The 12619-nt window shown below is 52.4% G+C and overlaps 1 protein-coding gene across 2 annotated transcripts in view; it reads left to right on the top strand.

The window, feature by feature from the left end:
* ALDH16A1 (aldehyde dehydrogenase 16 family member A1) overlaps positions 1-12619 on the top strand; it is a 703308-nt gene that overhangs the window by 666326 nt on the left and 24363 nt on the right. The gene's annotated exons all lie outside the window — the stretch shown is intronic.

Below are 12619 nucleotides of genomic sequence, written 5' to 3'. Positions count from 1 at the left end.
TCTCGCACTGATTTCTCATCAGATAGATATCCCTTCCAGCGTCAGCTGCTCAGAAAACGTTTCAACAGGGGGCGTAGTGCACCTCGACTAGCTTGTGGATCCATCTGGACTTGATACGGCGGTCGTCGACTCCAGACATGACGTTGGTTGTCGTACATATAATACGTCACTATGCCCCCATCGCTTAGTTCCTTTTTTCTGTGCGCTTAGCATGTTGCTCACTCTAACAACTCTCATTCGAGAATTTTTTTCACACTGTTTTTCATCAATTCGACGTGATTTTGCTGAAGTGTCCACTCCCAAGGTGTATGACTTCAAACGGTACAAGGACTGTAATTCCAAGATGTCTATTACGTTACCACACAGTGTCTGCGTGTGGTGCCTCAGTGTTGGTCACGTCACCAAGGATTGCGGTTCTTGCATGAAGATGAACCTGAAATCACTCCAGGAGAGGGCAGCGAAACTAGTGATCGGTCGGCCCCATCTAAGTCTCTGGACACTCAGGTTATCGGAGCTCGATAAGGAAGGGCCCACCCTGGAAAAGGAGAAGAGGCACCAGATGAAAACTAAGGAACAATCCCATTCCTGGAGTCATTCTTCATCCTCCTCCCACAAAAACCAAATGCTGTTAATGGCATAGGCACGAGTCCGACACTTCTGAAGACCGCGGTAAGTTGTCATTGGGCTCAACATCTAAGGCAGAGTGGGAGGCCTTTAAAGATCAGATGCTCGGTTGGCCACCAGGGGGCACACAGATGAGAACCTCTCCTGCGTGAGCTCCCGTTCCGAGGTCGCCAAAAGCGAAATGAGCCCCCGTTTTTGGACCCCCCCCCCCGGAGCTGAAACTCGTTACTGAGGTGTGGGAAGGTCGCCCCCACTTGCGACAGAAAACCTGACCAAAAACGGCCCGGCTTCCCATAGATATCCGCATGTAAGCTCGGAGCCGAAAACCAAAGCTGGCCTCGACTCTGCCCAGAGCTCGTTGGGGACTGCCGCGACACCTATGCTTTGTGAAGCGCGGCCTGGAGGCTGCCTCCCTGCGCTCATGTGCCACCACTCGCAGAGGGAAAGAGCCCGACAAACGGGGCGGTGTGCCGGCCCCAACGGAAGAGCGGTGAGAGCCCTCGTGGGAGTGTAGACACTGGGCCCCCTGGGAAGAACACGGAGGTTGGAGCCCCGGCGCCTCCCCTCCCGCTGGATTGCGGTTTCGGGGTGGGCCCGCCTCCTGGACTCGATAGCCGGCTGCCGGACAGAGGTGCGACTCGGCGGTCAGAGGGCGAGGCGGTGACGCTCCCCCGAGCGCGGAAGAAAGTGACTTCTACCGACCCCCTTCCCTGTGCCCGCATCCTTGTGGCGGTTTTGCCTCAACGCCATAACGGGCCCGGTCCCGGCCTCGCCCATCCCCCACGGCACAGACCGGGTCCCCACAAGCTCGACAGCCCGGTTCACCACAATACGCTTGAGGGTGGCCGCGTATTGCGCGCGGAGAGTCAATTCCCCGGAACATGTGAACCCAAGGCCTGGGGGACAGCCTTCACTCGCCCCCCGGTCTGCGACCCGATGGCACACCTGGCTAACGAGGCAGATATGTAATGCTGGACATATCCCCCTACACCATCCCAGGCTGAAACCGTGTCAGATTCCCCGAAGGAGTTAGCAGCCCAGCAGCGGAAGGCAGACACGTGGGGACTGGTCCCTGCCCTGTTGCATAAGCCCCAGGATATTTACCCCGAGGAACACAGAATTGCTCCACTGCACTGGGGACGGCAGTGATACGGGAAGGCCGCACAAATCATCCAAGGTGGCCTACCTTGGTCCCCTGGGGTGCACGGAAGACCTGACCTCCCCTAGGATAACCCCACGGGGCCGCCCACACGATAGGCGGTTTCCTCACATATACTGCGAGCCGTCACAAAGAAACGTGGTGTTATCCCTGATTCAACTCACGGCCGCTCTCACGGCCGAACCACCCTACCCAGGTCGCAAAGACAGACTTACCCACACCACAGAGGCAAAGGCCCCCTGAGGCGGTCTCGCTTGTTTGGAAAACATAATAGAGCCAATACAAAGGGAAGGGGCGTGTGCTTCCTCTGTGGCAACGAATACCCCAGCAACTAAACCGTCCGAAGTCCAGTACACACAATACCAGGCGCATGAACCCCCAACAGATACCACTGATACGGATACAGCCGCCACTAAAGGAGACATTGCAGGATTGCTCGCAGAAATAAGGAATATGGGGGCCAACATTGGGGGTAAGATTGATAAACTCACACAGCGCCTCGACAGCATAGAGGACAGGGTTGAGGGGGTTGAGAACGAGGCCTCAATTGACGTTCTCGAAACGCAGCTGACCCTCAGGATAACCGAGGAACAACTTGCGTTTTTTTGGGATTCCAGAGAAAGAAGGGGAAACAGAAGAGGACCTGAAATCGACCCTACATGACATCATCAAGCTGCTTGTTGCCAATGATATTGATGAACCTAAGACAGAGCACATTCACAGGGCGGGGGGGCCGCTTGGAGGCCCGCGATCAGTTCTGGCACTATTTCATTGCTACCAAGATCGGATGAGAGTGTTGGAAAAGGTGAGGAGTGGAGGCACGATCACCCTGAGTGGAGCCCAAATGACCATTTACCAGGACCTCTCCTCCCTGACCTTAGCCCTGAGGAAAATGTACAAACCACTTACCACATACCACATGGCTCAAAACTCGTGACACGCGCTACAGATGGGGATACCCCTTCTCTCTTTCCTTTGAACATGAGGGCACGAGAATCAGGCTGAACTCTGAGCAGGAAATTAAAGCATGCATTTCTGATCTACTAGACCCACAGGATCAGGAGGGATCTCGTGACCATGCCCCCAGGGACGAGAGGGAATGGCAGACACAGGGTCCGAAGAGGAGGAAGGTGAAAGGCTCGAAAAAATACTGTAGAGGAAATGGCTCCCCGGAAGGGGGCAGTTGCCACTTGACGAGTATGGTACATTCCGGTTGATTTAAATTCTGAAATGGAGAAGACAAGGGGGTATACTGAAAGGATGTGTTTGAAACTCCCACCTATATTGCACCAATATGCTCACTCTGGGGGGAGGTTATAGGGGGCTCATTAGTCAGTTTCGATGTTTATTATGTAAGGGGACCATGAGGTAACGGTCTCCTCTGGTGGCTCGGTTTCGGGCCAGTGCTTCCAACTGGGCTCAATCGGACGCCACCGAACTCGGGGAGGGGTGGGGGCGGGTGGGAAGGGGGGGATGGGGACACGTGTCAAATCAAAGGTACAATTAAGTGTTCTACAAGGGAAAGTGGTTTCATGGTTACTCGAACATCATGGGAAGGGGTTGAAATGGTCAAGGAGCTTGAACGGGCATGGAAACCGCTGTTGTGATGACCGTTGAATCATGTTCCAGGGGCACCATGAGGGTGGGAACGCTGAATGTTAAAGGTCTTAACTCGCCCACTAAGAGATCACTCGTCTTTAGAGAATTCCGAAGGTCGAAAATGGATATACTTTTTTTGCAGGAGACCAAATATATGAGAGGTGAGGAAAGAGTGATCCTGGGAGGGCGATCTGGGTTGGAGTTCTGGGGCTCGGGGCCACTGAAGAAGGGAGGGGTGGGAATACTCATCAGAAAAGGGATAGACTTCAAGGCCACAAAGGTCTGGTCATATGCGGAAGCTCGAGCCCTGCTCATCTCAGGGACCATTGGGAAGGTGTCCATCACAATTGCCACGGTTTACTCCCCCAACGTGGGGGAGGTCAGAGTCCTTTCCAAAACGATCCCCAAAATCATGCTAGAGGCGACAGGGTCAACACATGGGCAGACCCCGACTTAGATTGGCATCCTGGTAACCCAGAAACACGTGATAAATTTGGAGGGCACCACGCCCAATTCAAAGCAATGATGGAATTGTATGGTCTGGTCGATGTGTGGCGTTGTATGCACCCTATAGGGAGGGCGTACACCTTTTTCTCAGCCCCGCATAATACACTTACCCGCATTGATTACCTCTACTCTTCAAGAGACCTATACGACACGGCCTCGCACTCAGAAATCACGGCGATCTCGAGGTCGGACCACGATATGGTGATCGTCGACTTAGTATGGGGGTCCCTGCCAGTTAGATGTGGACAATGGAGGTGTAATGAGACGTTGTGGAAAGATCCCGTTTTTAAGTTAGAGATGGAGACTGAAATTGAAGAATATTTTTGACTGAACGATACTGGGGAGGTCTCCAAAACAGGGGGTCTGGGAAGCGGGTAAGGCAACGTGGAGGGGAATTCTCATGAGGAAGGGAGCCAATAAAAAAAAGAGAGAGACCTTGATTGAAAGCAGACTCCGCGGGGAAATCGCCCAAATAGAGAACGATGCGAGGGAAGGGGATGCTGTTGATTCCGACAAAGTTGTAGAAGCCAAGAAAAAAAGGGAAGAACTATGCCTCCTAGAACATGAACAAGTAGCTCGCAAACTTCTCCTCTTGAAACAAAAATTTTATGAGAAGGGGGATAAAGCAGACGCGCTGTTGGCAGCCGGACTACGTGCACAACAGGCAGAACACAGGGTGCAAGCAATATCCGATGGAGGATCCGGCTCGGATATAGGACGATCCACCATCCCAGAAGTCTTTGCAGACTTTTATGAAGCTCTGTACACTTCGGAGAAGGACCCAGACACACCTAGCATTCGATCCTGCTTAGATGATGTCGACATGCCCAAACTGACACGCACTGAATCAGAAACCCTAGACGCCCCTATAACGGGGGGAAGAGATTCAGCAAGCGATAAAGCGACTCACGTCAGGCAAATCCCCAGGGGAAGATGGGTACACGGCGGGTTTCTACAAGACATTCGCCCCACAGCTTACGCCCTTCCTTGTTGAATTATTTAATCGAATCCTAGAGACGGGGAATCCCCCAGACTCATTTGTCAAGGCACTCATAACGGTTATCCCGAAGGAGGGGAGAGATCCCAAAAAATGTGGATCGTACCGTCCCATTTCCTTGCTTAACATAGACGCCAAAATATACTCCAGGGTCCTGGCGGCTAGGATTGAATCATTCATGCCCCGCCTTATCCACCCCGACCAAGTAGGTTTTATACTCGGCCGTCAGGGTGCAGACACCATGCGCAAGACATTACACTTGGTGCATGCCTCCCACAACCTACATACCGACCCCGCGCTGCTTTCCATCGATGCAGAAAAAGCGTTCGATAGGGTAGAATGGGACTTCTTAATGGAGGTTCTTCAGAAAATCGGATTGGGCCCAAACCTTAGAAAAGGAATCCAGGCAATTTATTCGTCACCCACAGCCTCAGTATTTGTGAACAGGGAATACTCTAGGTGGTTCCGATTGACGCAGGGTACCAGACAGGGATGCCCCCGGTCGGCCATTCTGTTTGCCCTATCACTTGAACCGTTGGCATACAATATTAGGACGCTGGCATAGAAGGAATCCGTCTGGGACACAGTACAAGTTGGCCCTGTACGCCGACGACATACTCCTACATGTGGTCAATCCTGAAACATCCATCCCCCGAGCCATATCCCTCCTAGCGGAGTATGGTCGCTTATCGGGGTTTAAGATTAATCGCGCCAAATCCACACTCTTTCCCCTTCAGGGAGATGCAGAGGTAAACATCACAAAATACTCCTCCCTGGGACTGACGATCGAGCACGACACAATGCAATACTTAGGGATACAAATTACGAAACAATTAGACTCCCTATATGAAGCGAATTTCCCACAGCTTCTTACTAAACTCCGTGCGGACCTGGCCAGGTGGGGCAAATTGACGATTTCATGGCTTGGCCGGCTTAATGCCATAAAAATGACCTGTCTCCCGAGGTTTCTCTACCCCTTCCAGATGCTCCCTATCAAAATACCGGAACGATACTTTACAGAGGTTAAGAAAGAGATTCTCAAATTCCTGTGGCAGGGGAAAAAGATCAGGATAGCCTACACCACGTTGACGCTGCCCAAAGATAAAGGGGGGTAGGCCTCCCTGACCTCAAGAAATATTACGCTGCCGGTCAGCTACTTGTATTTGTCCCTCACTTACGTAGCCATAAAGAGCCACAGTGGATAGCAATGGATAATTATTACCTAGAACCAGCGACACTCGGGGAATGGATATGGGCTCCACGGAAGAAGGTACTAAAGAAAACAAAGGAGCACCCGCTCTTTGCCGCTATATGGGAAATATGGAGGGAGGGCCCAGGGATGAAAGGAATCACAACATGGCCGTCGCCACTGAGCCACTTATGGTCCCCGGGCATCAACAACCACATCCCCAATGTTGAAAGGTTCCAGGCGTGGTATGAGGCAGGACTAAAAAGGGTGGGCCAGCTCCTCCGAAGTGACTCCTTCATCACTCTCCCAGAACTAACTGAAGCCCTAAACATAGGAGTTCTGTCCACTTTCCACTACTAACAAATCAAAGGGATCTTGACAAAGGCAGCGTGGAGGGAAAAACTGAGTAGAGATCTCACCCGCTTTGAGAAAAGGCTGGACTCCAAGACCGATAGGAAGGGCTTGATTTCCCTCTTATATAAACTACTACTAGAGGGGGGCAATGGGTCCACGCTTAAACTCCGAACGCAATGGGAGAACGATATGGGGATGGAAATCGAAAATGACGTGTGGGACAAAATGTGTATCATGGCCACACGCACCTCAATATCATGCCAATATAAGCTCCACTCCATCAAAATTTTGCACCGCTGGCAATATGACCCGTATAAGTTATCCAAGATGTACCAATCCTCCTCCCCCTCCTGTTGGCGTGAATGTGGGCAGGTCGCAGACTACTGGCATATGTGGTGGGGATGCCCCAAGATTAAGGTTTTCTGGGATGAGGTTTTGGGGTGGATCAGGCACACTGATGGGATCTACAGAACTGCAGACCCGCACCTAGTCTTGTTTAGTCTTGAGAGAATTGAAGATGAATGGACGAGGGTCCAAGGCCTAACCCCCCATCTGTTACTAGCGGCGCGGGCTCTACTGGCTACTAAATGGAAATCACCCATAAACCCGACTAAGAAGGAGTGGATCAATGTGGTATTGAACATATGTACCATGGAGAAAATCACTGCATCGCTCCACGGTAGGGCAACACAATGTGAGCTCTTATGGTCAGATTTCCTAAGATCATACACATCCAACGAACGCCCAGCACCAGACGATGATGAGCCCCTATCCTGAAGGAGCCGGATCGGGTCCCCTTCTTCCTGTGTATTGATCTCCCCCTACCTGGCCCAGTCCCCCTCCCACGTTACTACTCAAACACCACTCAAATGATGAGGGCACGCCCCCCTCATGTCGAACCCCTGAACACACCACATTGAATAAGTCTCAACCCCTGAAGATGATCACATGACCACGACACCTTAATCCCTAGGCGACACGACTCCCTTTCCCGGGGAGGGGGTGGGGGAAGGCGAAAGGTGTAAATGTATGTTAGGAATGAGAAAGGTATTGATGTTATTTCTGCTGTTTTTTTTCTTGTGTGCGTATTCTTGGTCGTATGCACCGTATACTAATGATATCAGGCCATGTGAAAGAGCACGTTGCAAGTATGTACCTACTATGCTCGCATATGTAACTGTTTCTCTGTTTTTCCTTATTGAGAAGAATGTTCACTATGAAAACCTAATAAAATCGAATTTTAAAAAAAAGATCAGATGCTCGATATGTTTAAGGCAGCTGCAGGTACCACTCGTGCCTTGACGCAGCAGGCCTCAGCAACTTCAGTGGCGCCCGTGATTCCGGCCCCAAGAAATCCACATCAGTACCGATACCATTGGGGTCGGCACCACTGTTGCCAAAACAGTCACCTCTTCGAAACCGTTATCTGTGCCGTCTGGCGCAGGGCCATCATTGTCAGCACCAGTTCCGGTGCCTGAGCGTTCGTATGTCCCGCAATCCAGATCGGCATTTTTAAACACAATGGCCCTCATTACGACCCTGGCGGAATTCGGAAAACGATGGCGGAAATGCAATACCGCCATCGAATAGCGCTCGGTGCGACTATGACCCGTCACCGCAAAGTACGATGCCATTAGCGACACCGTAGTGAACGCCAACGCTAACTGCACCAAGCACGCGCGCGCGCCATGCCAAACCGTAAACACCACCATGGCGCAACGGTACGCCAATTCCGACCCCAGCGGACATGTACCTAACGCCATCAAGCATGGCGGAATGCACCATTACGCCATGGTGAGAAGTACGGCATCGCGAATCAACCGTAAACGGCCCCACTGACTGCCCGTACACCGCTCCCTGCCCACAAAGTACAACTCCCCGTAGGTGCAACGAAGCCACAATGCAACCAGTGAAATGCACAAGTCACCCATGCATGCCAACGAACAAATGAACCTCAAGAGGGGCCAATGGGAGCTGCAGGGCACAGATGGCACGAATACAGAAGCCATCCCAATGGACATGACCACAGTCCCCCACCAAGAAACGCACGCAAACACAGGCACCTGTGACCAGCAATATTCAGAAAATCACAACATTCCACCAGTCCACCTGGCTGACCGGCATCTGTCACACAAAACCCAATCCCCCGCCCCTGAGCATGACAACATTCAAACTGTCATATTGGCAGCCCCCATCCCTGACCTCACGGGCTTCGTAGGCAAACGCGCCCAGTACAGTACCACGCAACTAAACTCCGAAGCTGGAACCCAGTGCAGATCTCCTCACAATACATCGCCCCCCAAATAGGCATATGCCACATCACTTGCAAAGAAGAACGCTACACGGGCCAAATCAGAATAGAAATTTAATGCACATCAAAATCACCAAGCCCATACAGCCATCAGGCCATGAACTCCAAAACACATTTCACCATTGTGGGCTGCATCCGCAAGAAATGACCAGCCACTACTTGTGTGACGCCCTGTTCCCTCATGGTACACAGAGCCACATTCACGTACGAAAAGGCAACATGGAAGCGCACAGAACCGCAGGGCCGTCCCAATGGGGAGGCACTAGTCCAGCTGAAAGGCCGAAATGTTGCTCCGAGCCACCAGTACTGCGTAAGGGCATGTGGCCCATTGGCGATCGTCCCATAAGATCGTAATGCTGCTCCACTGATTAACACGAAGCAGCAGGTGTCGGGAGTAAAACCCATCTGCAGGAGTGGCATACAGATGGCAGTGGCAAAAGGGGAGGAGATACCTGTCAACCAAAAGAAAAGAAACAGAATAGAATGGCCATCAGAACTACATTCGAACAACTCACTTCAATGATCACACTAGATCCACAGCCATATGCATGCAAGCCCACTCCAAAGGATCATCACCACCCCAAAACCACTTGCGAATCATAACTATCTATATCGAGGTGAAAACACCATCACAAACGAGTGTACCTGTGCATGCGTCTGTGAAAACAGAATCCTTCAGATGGGATTGGTAACGTGCATGGACACAAGTGTCTGAAGGCGCGTCGAGACAGGGAGGGCTCAACAAGGCCAGATAGACGATGGTCCCACTATGGCAGCCCTGCATCACATAGCGCAGGGGGGGCGGACAGATCCCATGAAGCCCTGTACATGGCAAACTCTGTATCAAATCACCTGCCCATGCATCCATTCATCATTCCCTCATCCCGTAATGAAAACGCCTGAATATTTACTCACATAACATTAGAAATATCCATTGAGTCTGTGCGTTATGCAGCCTGCAAAATCCACAGTGCCCCAGCACGTAATTCCAGTCTAGTGAAGTAACATGTATTTGGGAACGTCCTGCCTTATCGTCCACTACGCAATTGCGCATCCCATACTATTCATATCAATCATAGCATTCTCGCCATGGCCCCTGTCCCAAGGACATTGAACAATAGAACTTTATATTTGCAGTCAGACCTGTGGGCATCTCCTCGCCGCTAGCTGAAAACCGAAAGCGCCGCCCTTCGAATTCCTCATTTGCAACATCACGTCGAAGAGGCATCTGTGGCCGTTTGAAAACACTAATAAATCCATCGAGTGCGGCTGTGTGTGAAAATGGCAACTGCCTTCACCCACGAATGGGACGCCCCGCCCGTCGTTGCAACTCGGTACAGTGATGAATGAGGGCCCACCGTTACTCGAGTACTACGTTCCACTGACCCTTCACAACTCTGTTCGCGACTGCACAGATAGTATGTGAAACAATGGGACCACAACAGAATGAACATATCAACCAATGTTACACGGCCATCGGGTACAAATACAAGATTGCAATAGCAAGATGCCATTCCACGAATTGCAGCGTTGTGCGCGGGACGTGCTCGGCCAAAGGGGAGAGCAGTTTGCACAGGTGGAATGAATCACCACAGGTGGAGGCCATTCAGCCTGGAAACACATAAATTGCACAGCCAGTCTCCTCCCACAACCACACCGAAATGCTACCGGCAGGACTCGCGATGTTGGCCCTGGGGGACCTGATAGCACTGCAAGTACTCCAACTCCAAGAAGAAGACGAACACCAACTACAACCGGCCGCACGGAGGAGACGCAGGAGGAGGAGGAGGCCAAGGCAGGGCCAGCAAGGGCCGCCAGCACAGCCACTACCACCACGCAGGCAGCCCGCAATCCCACGCCTCCGAGCACATCCGTTCAACCTCACTGATGAGCAGATCCACACCCTCTACCGTCTGGACCGGGACACCATAACCGCCATTGTGGACATGACACAGGCTGACCTTGTCAGCATGATAGATAGCCCAACCGCCATCCCACCCCTACTGAAGGTGGTGTCTGTACTCCACTTCCTGGCCACAGGCACCTACCAGCACACAGTCGGACAGTTGCATGGCATTTCTCAGCCACTGTTCTCACGGACACTATTGCAAGTGCTCGATGCCCTCCTGAAGCACGCAGACGACTACATCTCCCTACCACTCTCGGAGCTGGAAATTACCAACACAAAAGTGGGATTCCATGCACTTGCCGGCATACCGGGTTGCATTGGTGCCATCGACTGCACCCATGTGGAATTGGTCGTCCCACATGCCATGGAGGCCCAGTACCGCAACGTACAAATGGTGTGTGACTCCAACAGGATCATTACACATTGTTGTGCCCGATTCCCTGGATCAACCCATGATTCTATGGTCTTGAGGAACTCTACAATACCACGCTACATGGAGCGACACGCAGGGAACAGATCCTGGCTACTCGGTGAGTCTCATTTCATGCATGATGATGTGGGGTATATGATTCGGCAATGACCTGGCAGGAAGGGGGCGGGGGGGGGTGTGCGTACGTAGCAATGGCATTCCACATCATACGTTTATCGTCCACATACAGGTGATGCTGGATATCCACTGAAGAGATGGCTCCTCACACCAGTCCGGAACCCACGGGACCAGCATGAGGAGGACTACAACCATGCCCACTCACGTACCCGTGTAGTCATTGAACAGGCATTCGGCCTACTGAAGGGTCGTTTCCGCTGCCTCAGCAGGTCTGGCGGGGCACTCCTGTACCGCCATGAGAAGGTTGCAAAGATGGTGATGGCATGTGTCATGCTCCACAACATGTGCGTACGTAGAAATGTGCCCATGCCCCCTGACGCAGAACTGCAAGCACCTGAAGATGGTCATGATGAGGGTGGGGATGTGGCAGCACCTCAAGGAGTCTGCGAGGCACCGGAGGCCCGTGACATTCGTCAGCATCTCATTGATGTATGCTTCTAGCACTCACGCCTGGTGGCTGATACATGGACACGGGACTCGTGGCACTGTGTGTGTCTGGGACATGCACAATATGGACTGTACACCTATGATGGCCTAGTACACAAAGATCAATGTCCACACATCTCATTGGTTGATTGTGCACTTTTTATGGCATATGTGATATCATGTTGTACACCCTATCGACCCGCCACCCAAGTGAGCCCAACACACCCCCTCCACCCTCCCACCTCCCCCCCGAACACCAGTGTCCAAAGATGCTCATCGTCAGTGGGCAGTCGCTATTGCAAGCCCCCTCTGCGGGTATCAGGGGCACCCCTGCCTGTGGAGCGCAGGTTCCTCCCAGATCTACGTTGGGGGCTGCCCTGGACGGAACTTGCAACGGATGATGTCTCTGCCTGCTCACGTCCATGCATGTCCCTAAGGGTTTGCGAGAGCTCAGTGAGCACACGGCGCACTGCGGCAAGTTCACCACATACGTCTTTGGACGTCGCATGCAGTTCCCCCCTCAGGCTCTCGGTGCTTCTCTCCATTTGGACTCTCAGGCTCTCGGTGCTACTCTCCATTTGTGCCCTTAGTGTCTCTGTACCTCTCTCCATTTCTGCCCTAAGTGTCTCAGTTGATGTTTCTATGTCTGCCTTAGTGCCCCCACATTCATCGGCATGGTCCTTGAGGAGCGTGGCCAGTTGCTGCTGTTGCACGATTAACTGGTCGAGGGACTGTTGCCTCTGCTGGGCCATGGCCATTTGCGGGGGTGTCACAGAGGGGCTGTTGTCCTCATGTTGCCCTGCCACAAGGCTTGTGGGGGATGGCCAGTCGTCGTCTTGTGGGTGCCCCTGCGTGGTATCCTCATGTAGTACGGGATGGAACAGACAGGGGGATTGGGACAGGTCATGGATGGATCTGACTTCGACATCCCCGTCTT

The sequence above is a fragment of the Ambystoma mexicanum genome, chromosome 1p (assembly GCF_040938575.1).
Source record: "Ambystoma mexicanum isolate Mex_15411 chromosome 1p, UKY_AmexF1_1, whole genome shotgun sequence".
Classification (NCBI taxonomy): Eukaryota; Metazoa; Chordata; class Amphibia; order Caudata; family Ambystomatidae; genus Ambystoma; species Ambystoma mexicanum.
Note: the sequence above shows the minus strand (reverse complement) of the source record. Positions and strands in the feature narration are given on the sequence as shown.